Source organism: Bos mutus, chromosome 3, assembly GCF_027580195.1.
Source record: "Bos mutus isolate GX-2022 chromosome 3, NWIPB_WYAK_1.1, whole genome shotgun sequence".
Taxonomy (NCBI): Eukaryota; Metazoa; Chordata; class Mammalia; order Artiodactyla; family Bovidae; genus Bos; species Bos mutus.
The window spans coordinates 97,718,179-97,729,373 of record NC_091619.1 but is presented as its reverse complement, the minus strand read 5'-3'; positions in this window follow the sequence as shown (position 1 = coordinate 97,729,373).

The following is an 11,195-nucleotide window of genomic DNA, read 5'->3' as shown; positions in this document are numbered from 1 at the left end:
AGAGAAAATAGTATAATGAGTTTCCATGAATCCATCACCCAGCTTCAATAATTATCAACTCTGGTCAATCTTGGTTTATTTATTCCCTCAACTACTCTTCCCCTAACCAAGATTATTTTGAAGCAAAACTAGATATGATCCCACTTTATTTATAATGTTTTATTATGTATCTCTAAAATATAAGGACTTTTATTATGATTATTATACCTAAAATTAATAATTCCTCAATATAATGAAATATAGCTATTTAATTTTCTGATAAACTTTTGTTTAAGTTTTACTATTTCAGGATTATCCTGGCCTCTTAAAAGAAATTAGGAAGTGTTTCTTTCTCCTTTGTTTTCTGAAAACATTTTTGTAACTTTGGCAGCATTATTCAGTATTTGATAGACTTCATCAGTGAAATAATCTGGGCTTGGAATTTTCTTTGTGGGGGAGGGTTTTGATAAATTCAATTTCTGTGATACATATAGAGGTATTCCAACTTTTAATTTCATTTTGAGTTAGTTTTGGTAAGTTGTGTTTTTCAAATATTTTGTTTCAATTAAGTTGTTGAATTTATTGGCATAAAATTGTTTATAACACTGCCTTGTTATTCTTTTTAAAAAACTATTCGTTGGAAAATAAAGCACAAGTGTAGAAAACACACAAAATAAATATAGGACTTAATGAATTATTAAACACTCCTATAACTACTGGCATGTCAAGAACTAGAACCTACCCAGAAGTCCTGTATATATGCCCCATCCCAATTATAATCCTCTTCTGCTGCCAAGCACTGCATAAGAACATTATAAATTTTTTATTTTCTAGTGTCCTCCTTACATAATTGTTGATATGGAGATGATCTGTATTGTATACGTAATATTTAAATCATGAATAATGTTGATAATGTTATTTATCATGCTTTAAAAATAGTCCACAAAAATGTTGTCTCCTTACTTATTTATACCTCTCATACAGAGAGTGACCATATGCAGCTTTTTTTGCTTAGATGCCACATTCAAAGACTCATGGCAGTATGTTACATGACAGGTTAAAGCAAAATCAAACACACAAACAAGAAACTTGTGAATTTAATTTGAAAGTGTATATGGTATTATTTACTTGCTAAGAATTTGGTATTTAGAGAGAAGAAAAGACAGTCGGCCCTACATATTTGCATATCCGTGGATTCAATCGAAGGATGGAAAATATTTGGGAAAAAAATTCCATGAAATTCCAAAAAACAAAACTTGAATTTGCCACTCATCTTCAACTATTTACATAGCACTTACATTATATCTGGGCTTCCCTGGTGGCTCAGACAGTAAAGAATCTGCCTGCAATGCAGGAGACAGTTTTGATCCATGGGTTGGGAAGATCCCCGGGAGAAGGAAATGGCCTCCCACTCCAGTATTCTTGCCTGGAGAATTCCATGAACAGAGGAGCCGACTGGTTGGCTACAGTCCATGGGATCGAAAAGAATCGGACATGACTGAGCAACTAACACTACTCTGCTGCCAATAAGCAACCATTTCCTGACTACAGTATTAACTTCTTTGTATCTTTTATATAGTTTTATCATCCAAACGTACATCCGTAGATACTATATAGTCTTGTCCATTTGAAAATATTTGATGTCTTTTTATTTTATTGGAGTGTAGTTGATTTACTATGTTGTATAAGTTTCAGGTGTACAGCAAAATGATTCAGTTATACATATCATATATTGATTCTTTTCTCATTTAGGTTATCACAGAATATTGAGTAGAGTTCCCTGTGCTATGCAGTGAGTCCCTATTGGTTGTCAACCTTATTGATTGCAGTAGAGTGTATATGTTAATCCAAAGCTTCTGATTTATCCTTGCCTCACACATTTCCCCTTTGGTAACCATACATTTGCTTTCAATACCTGTAAGTTTATTTCTGTTTTATAAATAAGTTCACTTGTATCATTTAAAAAAAAATTAGATTCCACATGAGTGATATCATGATATTTGTCTTTCTCTGACTTACTTCATTTAGTACATTTGATGTCTTTTTAAGTCTCCTAATCTAATCTAAAAGATCTTCATGACCCAGATAATCACAACGGTGTTATCACTCACCTAGAGCCAGACATCCTGGAATGTGAAGTCAAGTGGGCCTTAGAAAGTATCATTATGAACAAAGCCAGTGGAGGTGATAGAATTCCAGTTGAGCTATTTCAAGTCCTAAAAGGTGATGCTGTGAAAGTGCTGCACTCAATATGCCAGCAAATTTGGAAAACTCAGCAGTGGCCACAGGACTGGAAAAGGTCAGTTTTCATTCCAGTCCCTAAAAAGGCAATGCCAAAGAATGCTCAAACTGCCACACAATTGCACTCATCTCACACGCTAGCAAAGTAATGCTTAAAATTCTCCAAGCCAGGCTTCAGCAATACATGAACCGTGAACTTCCAGATGTTCAAGCTGGTTTTAGAAAAGGCAGAGGAACCAGAGATCAAATTGCCAACATCCGCTGGATCATGGAAAAAGCAAGAGAGTTCCAGAAAAACATCTATTTCTGCTTTCTTGACTATGCCAAAGCCTTTGACTGTGTGGATCACAATAAACTGTGGAAAATTCTGAAAGAGATGGGAATATCAGACCACCTGACCTACTTCTTGAGAAATTTGTATGCAGGTCAGGAAGCAATAGTTAGAACTGGACATGGAACAACAGACTGGTTCCAAATAGGAAAAGGAGTATGTCAAGGCTGTATATTGTCACCCTGCTTATTTAACTTCTATGCAGAGTACATCATGAGAAACTCTGGGCTGGAGGAAGCACAAGCTGGAATTGAGATTGCCTGGAGAAATACAATAACCTCAGATATGCAGATGACACCACCCTTATGGCAGAAAGTGAAGAGGAGCTAAAGAGCCTCTTGATGAAAGTGAAAGAGGAGAGTGAAAAGGTTGGCTTAAAGCTCAATATTCAGAAAATGAAGATCATGGCATCTGGTCCCATCACTTCATGGGAAGTAGATGGGGAAACAATGAAAGCAGTGTCAGACTTTTTTTTTGGGGGGGGGTGCTCCAAAATCCTGGTAGGCTACAGTCCATGGGGTCGCTAAGAGTTGGACACAACTGAGCGACTTCACTTTCACTTTTCACTTTCATGCATTGGAGAAGGAAATGGCAACCCACTCCAGTGTTCTTGCCTGGAGAATCCCAGGGATGGGGAAGCCTTGGTGGGCTGCCGTCTATGGGGTCGCTGGAGTAGGACACGACTGAAGCGATTTAGCAGCAGCAGCAGCAGCTCCAAAATCGCTGCAGATGGTGACTGCAGCCATGAAATTAAAAGATGCTTACTCCTTGGAAGGAAAGTTATAACCAACCTAGATAACACATTCAAAAGCAGAGACATTACTTTGCCAACAAAGGTCTGTCTAGTCAAGGCTATGGTTTTTCCAGTGGTCATGTATGGATGTGAGAGTTGGACTGTGAAGAAAGCTGAGCACCGAAGAATTGATGCTTTTGAACTGTGGTGTTGGAGAAGACTCTTGAGAGTCCCTTGAACTACAAGGAGATCCAACCAGTCCATCATAAAGGAAATCAGTCCTGAATGTTCACTGGAAGGACTGATGTTGAAGCTGAAACTCCAATACTTTGGCCACCTGATGTGAAGAGCTGACTCATTTGAAAAGACCCTGATGCTGAGAAAGATTGAAGAAGGCAGGAGGAGAAGGGGACGACAGAGAATTAGATAGTTTGGTGGCATCACCAACTCAATGGATATGAGTTTGAGTAAACTCCGGGAGTTGGTGATGGACAGGGAGGCCTGGCATGCTGCAGTCCATGGGGTTGCAAAGAGTCGGACACGACTGAGCGACTGAATGTAACTGAACCTAAAGTCCCCCATTCATCCCTTTCTTGATTCCTTACAATTTATTTGTTTAACAACCTGGGCCATTTGACATGTAGAGTTTACCACAGTCTGGATTTTGCTGATATAGATACTCATCATACAGTTCTGAATGTTCTTATGTCCTCAATATCTCCTGCAAATTGGTAGCTGACTCCAGAGGCTGAATCAAACAGATTTTATCACTTTGGCAAGACTCTTAAGAGGCATATAAATCCTGTCTCTATGCTTATGATTTTTTTTCAGGTGTTGATATTTATTGCCTAAAGCCATTAATTCATTGAGGATTACAAAATGGTGCCAATAATTCTATAATTTTATTTATTCATTGAAATACTTTCAAAAAGAGAAACATCCTCTTATCTACTATTTGATTTCTGAGTGTACAGTTCACATAGGAAAGGTAGAATAAATATTTGATTCTTTTGGGGGGGCTTCCCTTGTGGCTCAGCTGGTAAGGAATCTGCCTGCAATGTAGGAGACCTGGGTTTGATCCCTGCGTTGGGAAGATCCCCTGGAGAAGGGAAAGGCTACTGACTCCAATATTCTGGCTTGGAGAATTCCATGGACTGTATATCCATGGGGTTGCAAAAAGTTAGACATGACTGAGCAACTTTCACTTTGACTTTTCTTTTTTCACCAGTTTTGAAGATAATGAATTGAATCCTTATCATCCTCCAAAGTTGACTACTCTTAAAAATATTATTATAATAAATATATGTATCATTATGAACCTATGCATGCATACTAAGTCACTTCAGTCATGTCTGAGTCTTGTGACCCTATGGACTGTAGCCTGCCAGGCTCCTCTGTCCATAGGATTTTCTAGGCAAGAATACTGGAGTAGGTTGCCATGCCCTTGTCCAGGGGATCTTCCTGCCCAGAGATTGAACCCAAGTCTCTAGGTCTCCTGCATTGGCAGGTGGGTTCTTTACCACTAGCGCCACCTAGGAAGCCCTTAGGAACCGATGGGTTTCATATTGTCATTATTGAAGTGCACCAACTTTGGCCAGTGGACACTAGGCTGACTTCTTAGTTCTTCTGATGACTCTAGTAATTTTTGACAGCTCTCTTTACTGATTGTTTTGACAAAATATTCCTGGGTCATCTTGTACACTTCTTGCCCCAGACTGGAATCAACCATTTCTCTAAGAAGTCCTTCAGTTTTTTAAGTGAGAAATTATATTTCAAGGACACAGGTAGGCCTTTACAGTGGACAGAGCTATAGATTCAGTGAATAGACTATATATATATATTATATATATATATGTTATATATATATTATATATATATATATATACACACACATGTACATACACACACTAAAATAATTCATAAGTACATAGTAATACTTTCAATTCAAATTAAAGATTAAAGAACTTTTACTTAATCTCTTCTCTAGTTCCTTTCTTAAGAATCCTAGTTTTCAAGGACACAGGAGGGAATTCCCAGGTGGTCCATTGGTTAGGACTTCACACTCTCACTGCTGAGGGCCTGGGTTCAGTCCCTGCCCAGGAAGCTAAATCCCACAATGGGGTGTGGCCAAAACAAAAAAGACACAGGAGATGACAGATTTAGAATATTCCATAATTACTCCTTTCTTCTATCTCAATCACAACATACTACCACCAATATGATTACTGAAAACATTAAAGTATTTTACAAATGCACTTGCCGTTCACCCCCTCATTAAACAACTTTATAATGAATCTACGTTGTGAGGGCATATAGTCATGGTATACTATACTCTTTTCTTCTTAGCCCTTATGTAATTTTAGTTCTACAAGTAATCTTTTTAAAAAATATATATTTGTTTATATGTCTGCATGGGGTCTTAGATGCAGTATGTGGGATCTTATAGTCACGGCATATGGGATCTAGTTCCCTGACAAGAATTCAAACCTGGGCCCCCTGCGTTGGCAGCACAGAGTCTTGGCCACTGGATCACCAGGGAAGTCCTGGGAAAGGTATTTAAAGAGAGATGAATTTTCAACAGTGTGAACAGCAGTAGCTTCAACTAATCAGATCTTAATCTTGACCAGTTGATTGGAATCCCCTGGCTTAGATAATAACTGATTTTTTTCTTGAGTCCAGCATAGAGAGCTGGTGAGCAGATGCCAATATATTTTAGTACTGTACAGTTTGGTGCTGAAAACAAGATACACAAACATAAATATATCACCTAAATGAGATGGAGGTTAAGTTTGGAAAGAATTTCTCAGGAAGACCTAATTTGGGCCTTTGGGTAGGTATAATTGGCCAAGAAGGTAGGAACATCATAAGATAATATAAAATGGCCTTGGAAGCAGACAAGAATGGTTGGATTAAAAAAAAAAAAAAGCGTGTTGGCTTGCTTAATGTAGGGGCACCAAATTAAAAGAGATTTTAAGATAGAAGGAAAATCCAGTTTTAGCTGGCATTTAGATTTGATAGGGCTTCCCTGGTGGCTCAAAGGTTAAAACGTCTGCCCACAATGTGGGAGACCTGGGTTTGATCCCTGGGTTGGGAAGATCCCCTGGAGAAGGAAATGGAAAGGTACTAGGACCACTGTCAATTTTTTAGCAACAGGTTGAGACAAGAGATTTGGGTCAAAGGATTTGAATGCTATTTGCCTGAAATAAAGCTGAGTTTTTCTAATCGGGATTTTTGTTGTTCTTTCACATATGGTTTTCTTAGTGTCTTTTAGTTTGTTTTCAAACAGTAGGTTGCAGTTTTGATCTGCTTTGTGGCACATCTCTGTGATGTGCTTTCACAGTGTCTAATGTTATGCTTACAGTTTTTTGGTAATAACTTTATATGACATTTCACCTTGATACTTTCCTATTGTTCATTTTCTGTGAAATTAGTTTTCTTGAACTTAAGGAATAAGTCAGGATTCAGAAAAGCTTTTATAGCATCAGAGAACTCCGTCTTCTGTTAGTTTTGTCTGACTTGTTTCCTGGGATTTCCTGGCTCTAGATTGGTATCCATCTTTGATTTCTTCATCTCTGATGTCCCTATCCTATTATATTTTTATTTCACTCCTAGCAGTTTCTTGGAGCCTGGTGGGCTGCAGTCCATGGGGTCGCTGAGGGTCGGACACGACTGAGCGACTTCCCTTTCGCTTTTCACTTTCATGCATTGGAGAAGGAAACGGCAACCCACTCCAGTGTTCTTGCCTGGAGAATCCCAGGGACGGGGGAGCCTGGTGGGCTGCCGTCTATGGGGTCGCACAGAGTTGGACACGACTGAAGCGACTTAGCAGCAGCAGCAGCAGTTTCTCCAGGTGGACTGGTTTTGACGGTTCATAGGTGTCTGACCTGCTCCAGCCACTTAGTCCTTCTCACTGTGGGCCCCTTGCACTCACCTGATACTTTATTTTATTTGTAAATTTTAAAAATATGTATTTATTTGGATACACCAGGTCTTAGTTGTGGCATGCAGGATCTAGTTCCCTGACCAAGGGTTTAATCTGGGCCCCCTGCGTTGGGAGCATGGAGTCTTAGCCACTGGACCTCCAGGGAAGTCCCTTCACTTGCTATTTTAGACTGCAGATCCCTCCTAAGTTTCATTTACTGTTCTCATTGGCCTTTCTTGATTCCAGTGAGCACCTCTTGACACTTTAGGGAGTCTATTATTCTTATTCTCTCAGATACCATCCCTTTGGTTCCTTCTTTCTTCTGTACAGATGCTGAACTCATATAGTCTGGTGGCTCTTGGTGGTTTGTCCCCACTTGCTTGTAATTTAGGGTTGTGGAGATAAATTGTCACCAAATTTTGTTGTAAATGTTGTGCATGTTTTTAAAATTTTGAGTCTCCAGCTGCCATGTCAGTTTTTATGTGGGGATCTGAAGAGATTGAAAAATGATGTGCCAGGATTTCCCTGGCTAGGAGCACACCTGCCAACACAGGGGACCCGGGTTCGATCCCTGGTCTGGGAAAGATACCTCATGCCACTGAGCAACTAAGCTCAGGTGCCACAACTACTGAGCCTAAGTGCTGCAACTACTGAAGCCCATGATCCTGGAACCTGTGCTCCACAAGAGAAGCCACCACAATTAGAAGCCTGTGCACCACAACAAAAGTAGCCTGTGCTCACTGCAACCAGAGAAAGCCTGAGCGCAGCAATGAAGACCCCATGCAGTAAAAAAGAAATAGATTAATTAAGAAAAAGAAAACATACGTGCCATCATAATTATCATCTTCCCAGAAGTTCTTTACTGTTTATCCTTTGACGTCTTAGGATTTGTAGTGACAGCTTCTCTTGTTCCTACGTATAATCTGTGATGCTCCATTTTATTATTGATTAATAGACTCTTGCTCAGAGTTTATCCATTTTATTAATGTTTCTAAAGCACCAAATTTTGGCCTTATTAATTTTCTCTATCGTTTTTTTCTTTCATCAAATTTAACTCTAATTTTTATTATTTTTTTCTTCTGATTTGCATTTAATTTGCTTAAGCCTCTATTTTTTAAAAAATAAGCTGTACATTTCTCTCTAAGCACTGCTTTATTTATTACATCTCATACATTTTTTATATCTTGTGTTTTATTATTATTCAGTTAAAATTGTTTTTTGATTTCCTTTGCTATTTCTTCTTTGGTTCATAAGTTAACTAGAAGTATATTGCTTAACTACAAAAATACTTGGGGCTTTTTAGAAAGTTTATTTTTATACTTCTACTTCATTGACTATGCTAAAGCCTTTGACTATGTGGATCACAACAAACTGTGGAAAATTCTTAAGGGGATCAGAATATCAGACCACCTTACCTGTCTCCTGAGAAACCTATATGCTGGTCAAGAAATAATAGTTAGAACTGAACATGGAACAACGGACTGGTTCAAAATTGGGAAAGGAGTACATAAGTCTGTGTATTGTCACCCTGCTTATTTAACTTTTATGCAGAGTGCCGCTGCTGCTGCTAAGTTGCTTCAGTCGTGTCCGACTCTGTGCGACCCCAGAGATGGCAGCCCTCCAGGCTCTTCCGTCCCTGGGATTCTCCAGGCAAGAACACTGGAGTGGGTTGCCATCTCCTTCTCCAATGCATGAAAGTGAAAAGTGAAAGTGAAGTCGCCCAGTCATGTCCGACTCTCTTAGCGACCCCATGGACTGTAGCCTGCCAGGCTCCTCCATCCATGGGATTTTCTAGGCAAGAGTACTGGAGTGGGTCGCCAGTGCCTTCTCCGATATGCAGAGTACATCATGTGAAATGCCCAGCTGGATGAATCACAAGCTGGAATCAAGACTGCCAGAAGAAATATCAACAACCTCAAATATGCAGATGATACCACTCTAATGGCAGAAAGCGAAAAGGAACTTCATTAAAAGAGCCTCTTGATGAAGGTGAGATAGGTGAGTGAAAAAGCTGGCTTAAAATTCAATATTCAAAAATCTAGGATCATGGCATCCGGTCCCATCACTTCATGGCAAGTAGATGGGGAAATAGTGGAAACAGTGACAGACTTTATTTTATTGGACTCCAAAATCACTGTGGACGTGACTGTAGCCACGAAAGTAAAAGTCACTTGCTCCTTGGAAGAAAACCTATGACAAACCCAGATAGCATATTAAAAAGCAGAGATATAACTTTGCCAACAAATGTCCATCTAGTCAAAGCTGTGTTTTTTTCAGTAGTTATATACAGATGTGAGAGTTGGGCCATAAAGAAGGCTGAACACCGAAGAATTGATGCTTTCTAATTGTGGTGCTGGAAAAGACTTGAGAGACGCCTGGACAGAAAGGAGATCAAACCAGTCAATCCTAAAGAAAATCAGCCCTGAATATTCATTGACAGGACTGATGCTGAAGCTCCACTAGTTTGGCCACCTGATGTGAAGAGCTAACTCGTTGGAAAAGACCCTAATGCTGGGAAGGATTGAGGGCAGGAGAAGAAGGGGTCAACAGAGGATGAGATGGTTGGATGGCTTCATTGATTCAATTCATATGGGTGTGAGCAAACTCTGGGAGATCATGAAGGACAGGGAAGCCTGGTATGCTGCAGCTCATGGGGTCTCAAAGAGTCAGACATGACTTAGTGACTAAACAATAATTAAATTCCAGACCATAAATTCTGTATGAATTAAAATTTTATTGAGACTTCTTTTATGGCCCAAAAGATGCCCTATCTAAGTGAATGTTCCGTATCTCCTCGAAAATAACATGCATTCTGCAAGTGTTAGATATAATGTTCTATAAATGTCAATTAGGTTAGGTGGTTGATAGTATTAGTCAAGTCTTCTACCTCCCTGGTGAATTTCTATCCACTTGTTCTATCAACAGATGAGACAAATAGAAAACAAATAGCAAATGGCAGTCTTAAGTTCAAACTTATTAATAATTACATTAAATGTAAGTGAATTAAACTGCAATTAAAAAACAGAGACTGTCTAGACTGAATAAAAAAGCAAGATTCAACTATTGCTCTTTACAAGAGATGTAATTAAATACAAAGATAAAAATAAATTGGAATTAAAAGGTTGGGGAAAATATAGCATGCAAACACTGATCCAAGGAATGTTGGAAATTAATACCAGACAAAATAAATGTCAAGATAAGGAGTATTGCCAGAGAAAAAGAGGGACATTTTATAATGCTAAAAGGATCAATACATAGAGACTTAAAAATTTTAAATGTTTGCACCTAATAAAAGAGCTTTCAGATTACATGAATAAAATAATTGGTAGAACTAAAGGAAAAAAGTCTATAATCATAATTGGAGATTTTACCACATTTCTTTCATGGGTGATAAGACAATTATTGTACTACTTCATATAAAACAGGAATCTTAAAACAGGATAGTTTCATTTTTCCCCTCTGGCCCGATCCTTGAATTACTGTAGTCAGGTGTACTTTACCTACATAAGTTATACATTCCAGAATATAGTTTATAATGTTTGTTTCAATATGTTATATGAGTTTTAAAGAGATTAAGAGAAGAAAAAAAAATTTAAGCCAGACTTTTATAATAAACCACAGTATTATTTTCTTGTGGCCACTGTAACAAATTACCAAATTTAGTGTTTGTAAAACAACACAAATTTATCACCAAACTTGGTGGTGTGAAACAGTGCAAACTTCTTACTTTACAGTTCTGGAGGTCAGAGGTTTGAAATGGGTCTCCTTAAGCTAAAGTCAAGGTGCTGGAAGGGTTGCATTCTTTTCTGGAGGATCTAGGGGAGAATCTGTTTCCTTGCCTTTTCCAGGTTCTAGAAGCCATCTGCTTTCTGACACTGACTCTGCTGCCTCCCTCCTCCACTTGCAAGGATATCTGTGATTATATTGGGTCACATAATCCAGGATAATCTCACCATCTCAAGGTCAGTTGATTAGCAACCTTAATTCAG